Source organism: Silene latifolia, chromosome 10 (assembly GCF_048544455.1).
Source record: "Silene latifolia isolate original U9 population chromosome 10, ASM4854445v1, whole genome shotgun sequence".
NCBI classification, from domain to species: domain Eukaryota; kingdom Viridiplantae; phylum Streptophyta; class Magnoliopsida; order Caryophyllales; family Caryophyllaceae; genus Silene; species Silene latifolia.
Window position 1 is genome coordinate 47,639,878 of NC_133535.1, and position 10,576 is coordinate 47,650,453.

The window sequence follows — 10,576 nt, forward strand, 5'->3', positions numbered from 1 at the left end:
TCACAAAATACGCAAATTCAATTATTTAAAAGTACTTGAACATGCAATCAGAATAAAAACTCACAAATCCGTAAATTCAATTATTAAAAATTACTTGAACATGCACTCAGAACAAAAATGCAGAAATCGCTAAACTATAAGCAACGTATAAACTCTGATTTTCTATGTAAATGTGTTCAATACATTAAAACTCTGAATTTCTGTCCCGAATCTAAGAATTCATTATAGAATAACAACTAAAAGACCTTAATTAGGGAAATTACTGCAAATTAGGGTTAATAGTTTAATATGAATTGATGAATGTTGGGGGAATTGATGAATGTCGAAGGAAAAAATACATGCATGATAAAATTACAGTACAATCGCCATTATCCGAAGCATAGTACCTGAATTTGTAGGAATGAAATTGATAAATCTCGCGAAAATGCTCCTGATGAATGGATTGAACCGTAATATGAGAAGCAGATGATCGGAAACGATGAAGTTAGGATAGAGATGAGCAGCGACGACGATCGGAGAAGACGAACGGAAATGGCGACGATCGGAAACGGGGATGATGAGGGTCGTAGAGAGAGAAGAAGATGAGTGAGAAAGGGAAAATTGGGAAATGAATGAAATTGAAGGGTTTGGGGAGTTGAGCGCGTAAAGTTGTAATATTATTAGTAATATTAATTAGTAATGTTAATATTAGTAGTATTATTAGTGGTTCTCATGGTTCTCATCATCCTAGTGGTTCTCATATGATCCTGAATCTATATATATATATATATATATATATATATATATATATATATATATATATATATAGAGAGAGAGAGAGAGAGAGAGAGAGAAGGGTTCTCATAAGGCCCTTACATCTTATGAGTCCCTAAGTCCTTATAAGGACCTTAGGATGGAAGGGATGGAGGGATGAGATTACATCTCATTCAAGGGTCACAAATGAACCTCCCTAATCTCCCTTCCTAATTCTGTATAACTCCTCCTAATTTTGTATAACTCTTCCACCATTCTAATCTCCCAACTCATTTCCTCATTCACTCATCCTCTCTCATTTCTCACATTCACTCTTTCTCTCTCATTTTCTTCCCACCTTCTCTAAACAAAAACAAAAAAAACAAGTTGATACAAAAAAAAAAAAAAAAAAAAAAAAACAAACTAAAACAAACCAAAAAAAACCACTCCACCACATCCCTCACTCACCCCAAACCCGGCACCCATAAACACCCTTTTCCTCCTTCTTTCACGGCTCCTCCAACACCACCCAGTCGTGCCATACACAACCAGCCACCATATGCCATCCCGACACCAAACACAAAACACCCGCTCCTGCCGCCACCGCCTCTTCCTCACTCACCAACACCGCCGCACTCGTCCACCACACCACGACCGTTGACGCACCTGACCACCGCACTGAAGACGCACCAACACCGCCGCACTCGTCCACCACCCTCATGCAGATCTACTTTTTTTTCTTTGTTTCATAATTTTTTCAGACCTATTAGTGGTGGTGTGGGGTACGGTTGTCGGGTTGGTGGTCGTGATGCTCGGGAGTCGGGTCAGTGTGGCAGGCGGGGAAGAAGAGGAAAGGGTGAGATGTGTCGGTATCAATGAATGTCCCATCTTCTTCTTCCTTTCTCCTTTTTCCTTTTTTTTTAAAAACAAATTTTCAAATTTTCAGATTTGTTTCAATGAATGTCCCCTCATGCCTCCCTTTTCGTGTGTTTTGTTTTCAGCCTCCCAGATCTTTGTTTTGTTTTTTTTTTTTTTTGGTTAGTTGGTTGTTATTATTATTTGGTTTTGCTATTGTTTTTCGGTTTTTGTTATTTGGTTGTTATTGTTATTTGATTTTTTTTTCAGATTTACTTTTTTTTATTTATGTATATAATTTGTTATTGTCATGGGTCATTCATACTATTAACCTCTAAAGTTATACATTGTATAAATTGAAGTTACACAAATTTTTTTTTTTGAGGTGAAAGTTACACAAATTTTGGACTAAAGTTATACATCTTGTCTATTAAAGTTATACACTGCGTGCATTAAAGTTATACACACGATATATAAATTTTTCAAATTTAAATATTTAAATATTTAGATCTAACGTTTTTTATTTCAATTATTGTTATTGTATTGTATTTCATTGTTAGTTTTTTTTGATGAATCATGATTTACTTCTAGGGGTTTTTTTTTGTTATTGTTATTTGGCTTTTTGTTTATATTTGGTTGTTTTGTTAGATTTACGGGTTTTTTGATAGATTAACGGTTTTTGTTATTATGGGTTTTTTTGGTTTTTGTTATTATGGATTTTTTTTTTGTTATTGTTATTTGGTTTTTTTTCTATTATTAGTTTTCATATCTAGTTTTCTTCTTCTCAACTTTCATCACTTTTGATGGGGCATATTCTGCACCCGCTGACCGAGTCAACATATTGAGCAAGGTCAAAGATATCCACAGCAAGTCAACGTATTAGACAGCCTAACCGACGCAGCCTGTCGGCCTGTCACTTGGGTCTCGGCTAGGCAACTAGCCAGCTGGGAGACATATCCGCGTACTCACATCCAGTCCCCTCGGCATGGAGTCAACCAGGCCAGGCCGGCTGCCATGGGTCCATCGGCCGAGGGTAGAACGATCTTTCCACCTGCTATGCCACTTGGCCACTACGTGACAAAAGGTGAAAGTCTATAAATACTCCTCAATCCTTATTGAGAAAACGATCCACAATTCATCCTAAAACTCACTATTAATCTGGTATAAACTCCCTTATCTCTCTACAATATACTTTGCCAAGTAACACACAACTTAACCTCTTTAAGTTTACTGACTTGAGCGTCGGAGTGAGTACGCTCGGTACCAAGCCGAGCCCTCAGTTTGTTCATCTTAAACAGGAAAGAGCGAAAGGAAGAGACAAGTTAAAGACGTCATTCAACAAGCTTACGTGGTCACAAAACACTGCTCCGAAATTACACCCGGAACAATTGGCGCCGTCTGTGGGAAATAGATACTAAAAGCTAGTCACCTACCTTACAACAAAAAAAAAACCATTCAAAGAGCTAAGAAGATGTCAAAACAGCCAGAACTTGTGAGTGTAGAAACCGAATTCTACCAGGATGAGACGTTCCCTAATTCGGAGATCGGGCAGTCCCCCACCGGCCGTGTGATTGAGCCGGTGAAGTACGGGATGCCAAGGGAGCCAGAAACACCGCTGCCCACCAGCCAGGTCACTGTCATGGGACATGTGGTCGATGCAGCTAAACTGAAGCTATTCCTGGACCTGATGGGCGGTACGCCGGTCACCCCTGTCACGACGACGGTGACGGCAGCGCCTCCACTGGTGACCAGGGCCCACAAAGTAACTCCGAACAACTTGACCGGAGTAATACAAGGAGCTGGGCATGCAAGGACGCCGGCGGAGCCCGTGTTGCCAGTGGCAGACCAAAGTCCTTCCCCCACTCGTGGGAGGACAGCGTCGCCGCGGCAACAACGAGGCCACCCCCGAAGAAATGAAGAAAGAAGTCCGACTCTCCAAAGTCGGACAACAAGAAGCCCTTCCCGCCACGGGGAGAGAAGCCGGACTAGGATTGCGAGGAGCCGATCGCCGCGTGTCATTCGGCACGTGGTCAGACAGCCCCTCAATGCCTTTGTCCTCGAAGTCCCGGTGCCGACCAAACTGAAGCTGCCGCCCCTATCATACAAAGGGGATAGCGAGCCAACCGACCACGCCGAGGCTTTCGAGTCGTACATGTCGGTATGGGAGCAGCCTGATGAGGTGTGGTGCCGAGTCTTCCCAACGACCCTCCATGGCATGTCTCAGAGTTGGTACAAGGGGCTACCTAATGGCTCGGTGTACTGTTATGCCGACCTAAGGGACAATTTCATAGCCCAATACGCTTGCAACAAGCGAAGGGCCGTGGAGACATCTGATCTCCTAACTATCCGACAGGGGGAGGACGAGTCCCTCCGGAGCTACGTCACGAGATTCGACGCTAAGGTTCAGCAGATTCGTGAGCTGAACACCGAACTGGAGGCCTTCGCACTGATGAAAGGCCTGCCGAAAGGCGAGTTCAAAAATGAGCTCATCAAGTGCGAGGACCTCAACCTAGACTCCGCCAGAAAGATGGCCGACCGAGCCATAAAGGTGGAGGACTATCACAAGACCTGGGTAGGCCACAGTGAAGCTGGGCACCCAGAAAGGAGGAGCCGTCGGGTCAACGTAGACGAAGGACGCCGTGACATGAATAGGTCACGGCCTGAGAGATTTAATAGGAAACAGAACTCGGCGGGCGCGGGGAGTTCGGGACCATACACCCCGAAGCGGTACAGCGGTCTCACCCCCCTGGTTAAATCACCGGCCGAAGTCTTTGCCCTAAGCAAGAACGAAGGGCAGAAATGGGCAAAGGCCCCCCAAGGCGAGGGGGGACGGCGACCTTAGCCAGTTCTGCGACTACCACGGCCAACCCGGCCATAAGACCGACAACTGTCGGCATCTGAGGAACGCCATCGAGGAGCTGATCCGAAAGGGGGCCCTCAACAAGTATGTAGCTGGAGGCCCAGAAATAAGCTCCGACGGGGCGAACAGAAAATCAGTATTCCAGAGGATGGGAGTGATCCAGGTTGTCATCGGAGGAAACGAGAACGGTGGGTCAGCTAATGGGCACAAACGGCACCTGAATGAGCTATACCAAGCCATCAACTTTGTGCCCAAAACAGCGATCCCCGCTTCCACCGTCCCCGATATAACCATCGGAAAGAAGGATTACGAAGGAGTCATCGCCCCGCACAGCGACCCGCTCGTAGTCCACCTAGACATAGCCAACCACTTGGTGAAGAGGTGCCTGATTGACACAGGCGCCTACACGAACATCATGTTCGAGAGAGTGCTTTCTCAATCTCGGTCCTCAAGATTGAAGATCTCGGCCCCTGCGCACCAAACCGTTTGTCTGACTTCTCCGGGCCGGCCTGGTACCCCTGGGGTCAATCAGATTTTCGGTGATGTTCGGCCAAGCAGATGCGGCCAAAAATGTTTGGTCTGAGTTCGTGGTTATTGATGGTTCGTCCGCCTACAATGTCCTCATAGGCCGGGTCACTTTGAGCGAGGCCGATGCTGTGATGTCCATCCGGGCCCTGACATTGATGTATGTCTCGGACCGGGGGGAAGCACAAAAGCTCGTCTCAAAGGACGAGAGAGACGAAATTGTCAATGTCCAAGTATCTGCCAGAGGGTGCAACATGCAATCCCTCAAAGTGGCGAAGAAATCAGAGAAGGGGAAGAGCCCATCCTTACAGCAGGAGGGTGATCCGATGCACACCAACGTCGGCATGGTCGAAGGAGCCGAAACCGAGGAAGTAGAAATTGACCCAGGGCGCACCGTAACTATCGGTGTCGGCCTGGAGCCAAAATTCAGAGCCGATCTCCTAGACCTGCTGAGGAAGAACAAAGATGTCTTCGCATACTCAGCAGCCGAGATGCCAGGCGTGAGCCGGGAGGTGATCGTTCACAAGCTGAACGTACTCTCCACCGCTCGCCCTGTCAAGCAGAAGATGGGGAACTCCTCGGCCGAGAAGGATGAGGCCATCAAAGCCGAGGTAGATAAACTATTAGAGGCAGGCTTTATCATGCCTTGTACTTACCCTGAGTGGCTAGCAAATGTTGTAATGGTAAAGAAGTCATCAGGGGCGTGGAGGATGTGTGTTGATTTTACCAATCTTAATAAAGCATGCCCTAAAGATTGCTATCCCTTGCCTCGAATAGATAGTTTAATTGACGCAACGGCAGGCTACACTATCTTTGAGCACGCTCGACGCCTTCTCGGGGTACCATCAGGTATTCATGGCCGAGGAAGACATGCCTAAGTGCGCATTCATCACCATACACGGCACATACATGTATAAAATGATTTCGTTCGGTTTGAAAAACGATGGCGCAACTTACACTAGCCTAGTGGACAAAGTGTTTCAAGATAAAAAAGGGCGAAACATCGAGGCTTACGTCGACGATGCTATTGTAAAAAGCAAGTCTGACAGCGAGCACTTGGCCGACTTGAGCGAGACATTTTGTTCACTAAGGAAATATAAGATGAAGCTTAACCCAATGAAATGCAACTTCGGTGTCCGGCCGGAAAGTTCCTCGGCGTGCTTGTCGGTGCCGGGGGAATTGATGCCAATCCGAGAGAAAGTCCAAGCAATACTAGACCTGCTGCGGACCGAGAAACCGAAAAGAGGTTATGATATCGACCGGAGGATGGCGGCTCTTGCCCGCTTTATTTCTCGGTCACCGACAAGAGCACTCCGTTCTTTACGGTCTTTGAAAGGGAATAAAGACTTTTGCTTTGGGGAGGAACAGTGCGGCTTTCAAGCAACCGAAAGCCCACCTACTAACTCTCCCGACCCCGTCCCAGTGCCGACGCCGGGGAGACGCTATACCTATATCTAACATTACCTCGGCCACGGTCGGTCTGCCGTAATTGTCGAGGAAGAAAATAAGCAAAGAACACCCAATCTACTTTATCGCCATACACTGCTGCCCGCCGAAAGAAATTACCCACGATTGAAAAAGCGGCCTTCGCCGCCGTCGTTCTTTAAGGAAGTTAAAACCCTACTTCGACGCACATCCCGTGACGGTCTTAACCGACCAGCCATTGGAGAAAGCCTTAGAAAAATTCGAAAAATCGAGCGGACTTATCAAATGGGCGGTGGAGCTATCCGGCCGGCATTCGATGTACAAGCCGAGGCCTTCGATAAAGGGGCAAGCACTTGCAAACTTCCTAGCCGAGTGCACATACCAAGAAGAATCACATCCCGGTGTGTGGGAAGTATACACCGACGGGTCCTCCACGGCAAACAGCTCAGGAGCCGGCATCCTTATCATCAGCCCTAACGGGGACGAGTTTGAGTACGCCTTGAAGTTTACCTTCTCGGCCTTAAATAACGAATCCGAATATGAGGCGGTGATAACTGGAGTCGAGTTAGCTAGAGCTGTCGGGGCGGAGCATGTTGTGTTGAAGACAGATTCACTCTTAGAGGCTAATCAAATCAGAGGAGATTATGAGACTCGAGACGATGGGATGATAAGGTATCTGGAGAGGGTAAAAGCTGACACCTCAAAATTGAAATCTTTCCAGATACGATGCATTCCCAGTGTCGAGAACAACCGAGCCGATGCTCTCTCAAAACTTGCCAGTTCAAGCATCAAGAATGTCAGTCGAACCGTGCTGGTGGATATCAGGAATGCTAAAAGCATCACTGAGACCGTCGGCATGGTGGGCGGCATCGAGGCCGAGACGACGTGGATGACTCCGATAATGAAATACAAACTGACAAATGAATTGCCGGAGGACCGCAGTCTCTCGCAGAAGATAAGAAGGATCGCCGCAAGGTACTCAGTGTTCGAAGGAGAGTTATACAAAAGGTCTGTAATAAGGCCACTCTTGAAATGTGTCGGCCCAGCCGACGCGGAGCTATCTTGACAGAGATTCACGAAGGCATCTGTGGACATCACATGGGGGCAAGAACGCTAGCCCACAAAGCTCTCCGAGCCGGCTACTTCTGGCCCACCATGCTTGAGGATTCCAGAACAAAGACCAAGAAGTGCAAGAATTGTCATATGCATGCTCCGATGATACATGCTCCTTCCCGAGACCTGCAACCGGTGCTTAGTCCCCTTCCATTTGCACAGTGGGGGATGGATTTACTAGGGCCATTTCCGACGGCCTCCGGAGGAAGAAAGTACCTAATTGTCGCCGTTGATTACTTCACCAAATCGGTCGAGGCTGTCGCGGTACCTGCCAAGACCACGGCGGCCGTAAGAAAAGTGATTTGGGAGAACGTCATAACTCGTTTTGGGCTACCCCAAGTCATGGTATTTGACCACGGCCGAGAGTTTTGGAGCGACATGGTGATGAATTGGTTAGAGGAGCTCGAAATAAAATTTGCATACTCCTCCGTCTGCCACCCTCAGAGCAACGGGCAGGCGGAAGCAGCTAATAAAATAATCCTGAACGGGCTAAAAACGAAGGTCGAAGATCTAAAGGGAAGATGGGCTGATGAACTACCCGGCGTCCTGTGGTCACTTCGAACCACGGAGAAAGAAGCAACGGGGTACAGTCCATTCCACCTAGTCTATGGGTCCGAGGCCGTCCTGCCAATTGAAGCAGCGGTGCCGACATTCAGAACGCAAACCTTTGACCCAGTCGAAAATGAGGAAGGCCTGAGAGCTTCCTTAGACCTGGTCGAAGAAAGTCGAGACACGGCACGGCTCAACTTGGCAGTGTATCAAAACCGGATGAGAAGAGCATACAACTGTAGGGTCCACAAAAGGGACTTAAGAGTAGGAGATCTAGTCCTAAGAAAGTCGGCCGCCACAAACAAAGGAAACGTCCATGGAAAAATGACGGCCAACTGGGAAGGACCCTACAAGGTGGTTGAAGAAATGAGGCCGGGGACATACCGGCTGACGGACATGGAGGGTGTTCCTTTGATGAGCCACTGGAACACGAACAACTTAAGGAAATATTTTGTATAGCGGCGGAGGTGTCCGAGACCGTTGTGGACACCCCAACGCATGATTACACCTTATGAAGAATAATCCAAGTTTTCCATCACAATACTTGTCCCCTCCATAGTCATGCCAGAATAGACGCCACGGCCAAAGCCGGGCAGTCGTGCCAAATGCAGTTGATACTCGCGAAAGCGACCAACATGCTTAGGAACGTATAAGTACAGTTGAGACGCAATTCTAGCCGCTTCGGCCAACCGAAGGCCCGGCAGAGGAAGCGATCAATATGTCTACAGATACGAACGCTGTCGAGCCGTAACCTCGATTGCCTCGGCCAAAACCGGGAATGACGGGGACACAACGACCGATACGCTAATAGGAACGTATAAGTACAGTTGAGACGCAAATCTAGCCGCCTCGGCCAACCGAAGGCCCGGCAGAGGAAGCGATCAATATGTCTACAGATACGAACGCTATCGAGCCGTAACCTTGTTTTACCTCGGCCAAAGCCGGGGGCGACGGGGACACAACAACCGATACGCTAACATGTTCACAACGGTGGTTGGGAAGCGCAAATCTGACCGCCTCGGCTAAGACCGGGGGTGGTGGAGGAAGCGACCGACATGCCAACATGTTTAAACGTTTAAGTACAATTGAGATGCGCCTTCTAGCTGCCTCGGCCAAGCCGGAAGTAAAAACGAAAAAGCACTCAATATGTTGAAACGTAAGAAGACAACTTAATGGAGGCAAAATAAACAAACTTTATTAAAGATGTTTACAGGATGAGGCAAAACAAAGTCGACGGCCGTCCTCATAGGGATAGCCTAAACACAACCTACCAAAAGTTTAACAAAAACAAAAAAGTACAACAAAAGGTTACAGACATAAGACTTGAAGCGCCAAAAGGATGGCAGGGAGGAAAGGCTCAATAGTTGGCCCCGAGCAGTGAAGGCTGTCGAAGGGCCAGGTGAATCTGGTGACGACCGCCCGTCTCCCTATGCTTGTTTCTCTCGCCACCACCGGCGGCGAGCAACATCACCATCGATGGCGACCCGGAGCCGACTTGGCGGCTTCACACCGCCTTTGCCCTCTCGCCTTCCTCCCCGGCCGCTTTCACCTTTTCGGATGGGCCGCCTTGGCCTCGGCCTCCTCGGCGGCCTTCGTCGCCTTTGCCTTCTCCACCGCCTTTGCCTCAGCAGCCCCTTCGCCTTCTCATCAAGAAGCCGGTCAAAATCTTTCCACGGGAAGGAGCTTTCAGGAAGGAGCTCTTTAATTACATCCCTGGTAGCATCTTCGGCCTGGTCCCGGTACTGGGCACACATGTCAGGGATGATGACAGTTTGGAGCGTCTCAATGTCCTTCTCCCTCTGAGCTAGGATGGCCTTTGTGTTCCTGTGCTCCTTCGCCTCGGTCAGATGCAGGGACTTCCATTTTTCCCTCTGCTCAACCATAGCATCGTAACCGCCCTGAAGCTTCTCTCTCTCCTCCCGCAGCTTAGCGGCGTTAGCCAACGCAGCCTCAACCTTGGCTCTCTCGGCTAGGACCCGCTTCTCAGCTTCCTCCTTAAGCTTTCGCTGAGTGAGGAAGTTCTCCATGGTGGCGACGAAGTCCTTCTTCGCCTTCTCGGCCTCTTTCTTAGAAGCAGCAAGCTCAAGCCTAAGTCGTTCGAGCGCAGGAGCTGCCTCAGCCACGAGCTTTTCTTGCTCCGTAATGTGAGCGCCTGATAGTTCAGTCCACTTCGCCAGCCTCTTGGACAACCTTGCGCCCTCCGCCACAAGCTGAGCGGGGGAAACCTTCAGGGATGAGGAGTCGACGGTGACATTTTGATTGCCCGTCTGCACAGGCCGCTTCTCCAATTGCCGTTCAGTGGGACCGACAGCCGGCGGCGGTTGATCTACAAAAATCTCAGACAAAGCATCCATGTCAACATTCATTGACATATCAGAGAGCCTGTCATCAGGAATGCCTAAAGAGCCCGCTAAATCCGAGCCCTGGATTAGATCCGTACCGGTCCTGGCCTTCTTAGAAAGAGGGCCGACTGGCCCCTTTTCTTTCCGGGCCTCGGTAACAGCAGCGGCGGCAGAC